We start from the raw sequence: 1,966 nt of genomic DNA, 5'->3' as shown, positions 1-1,966 counted from the left end.
CCCAATGGCTTTTCCTCAGTTTAGAGGGAAATATCATTACTATACTACAATAATACATCAGCTACTGTGTGAGGATTTTGTTCTTTTTCAATTATAATAGAGAATTACTGACCAAACATTGTAGCAGATAGCACTGACATAGACATCCAGAGAAAATCTCAAGAAATTCACATAGCTGCAACTGGTGTCTTCAACCAGAAGGGAAATATCCTATATTTTTCCTGTGTACTGTGCTTTGTACACTAAAGTTTTAATGTGCTGATTTAAATATCTTTGTTGCACACAGTTCATTCCTTTCCTTATATTTTAGTATGTGGATTTGTTTTGCCTAGAGCACTTTTGGTAATTCATAACTCAAACTATATAGCACCCCCCATTGATCATGATTACCGTTAGTATTTTCTTTAATTTTTGTTTTGAGCTGTGTTTCTTAAATGGTCGATAAAGATCGATGCTAATTCTTTGAACCATTGTTTGTTGGTTGTTTTGTTCAGTATTGGATATGTATTGCTGGTTTGTTGCTGTTTGTTCAGAAAAGAGGTATTACCCAAAATGATTGGCTGAGTTGCAGGGTCAGACCCAACAGTCAGTGCTACTAATGTACTGGATGTGCATTTTTATCATAGAAGGAGATTACTGCCGACACAACTGGAGCTTTCATGCTGTTGATGTGGAAGTGTTTTGCTGCGCGAGGGCTACAGCAGCACACGCTGAGCGGAAGTGAGCACAGGCCTCAACTCCAGGGCCAATTGGATTTGAGTGCCTCCAGTCATGCTTTTCCAATGAGTCAAATCTAATAATGTGCAGAGGAGGCTCGAAGTCAAGACTGACGTAACGCTTCATTGCCCGTCTGCCTAATTGCCAACAGCATCAAAACAAGCAAACTCCAGCCTCGCATTGAAAAGCTTGCAAATGAACTTCTCTCCCTAAGTGCGAGCCACATTATTGCGAAGTTAGAGCATCTTTGCAAACAAAGTGGTAAGCCTATTTAAGAAAAGATAAGCATGGGATGCTTGTGAAAGGCTGAAGTATACTTTGTATAACACTTACTGCATGTAAAAGTGGTATGGCAGTACCTCGGATATTAGTAGCATGACCCATAATTAAAATGCCTTTAAAAAATTGAGCTTTTGATATATTTACATTTTGCATGGGACCAGCAAACTTTGTATGAATAGTAATACAACAATATATATTTACAATAAACCATAACATGAGAAGCAAAACTTTGGATCCATTTTGTGTCAGATGTGTGCTTGCATTAGACATAATTCATTTTTTATTTTAAACTCAGATTTTAGTATTTACATTATTAGTGCTTAATTATACTTAAACACTGTTTGAGCTCTCATTCCCACAACTAATTCCACAATCTTTGTTAGATTTAAGGCATGGTTAATTAATCCTTAAAAATAATTCAATGCAACTGATTTTTTTTTTTTTTTTTTAGCCTGAAAGGGAATTCAGTAGAGTGATTGTCATTAAAGGAGGACAAAATTGCTTTAAGGTAAAGGCAAATATCCTAGAGGTTTACATCTCAGCCTCTCATCTGGTTCATGGATGGGAGTCATGAGACCTATGAAAAAAGCAAAGCAGAGGAACAAACAGATATTTATCAGAGACTTTGAACAAACAGATATTTTGTCTTCACAGACTTTCAAAGAAATTTTTAATTCTCTTACGACTACAATCAAGTGTGAATCCTGTATATTTTAAATGGAAAAAGGTTACAATACATTGTGATGATAAACGGTAAAAACAAGGGCCAGTTTTGCACTGAAATGGCACCAATGCTTAATATTAAAGTTCTTAAGACGTCCAAATTTGTTGCACCCTGTATGTTTTTGAAGTTTTGTGAATTATTTTTATACTCTATACGTCAACATTACTACCCATTGGTTGTAATAAGGAAGGTTGTAGGGTTACAAGCTATACAAGTTTTTCTATGTTTAAAAAAATAATAATA

The sequence above is a fragment of the Xyrauchen texanus genome, chromosome 18 (assembly GCF_025860055.1).
Source record: "Xyrauchen texanus isolate HMW12.3.18 chromosome 18, RBS_HiC_50CHRs, whole genome shotgun sequence".
Lineage (NCBI taxonomy): Eukaryota > Metazoa > Chordata > Actinopteri > Cypriniformes > Catostomidae > Xyrauchen > Xyrauchen texanus.
This window is presented reverse-complemented; position numbering follows the sequence as displayed.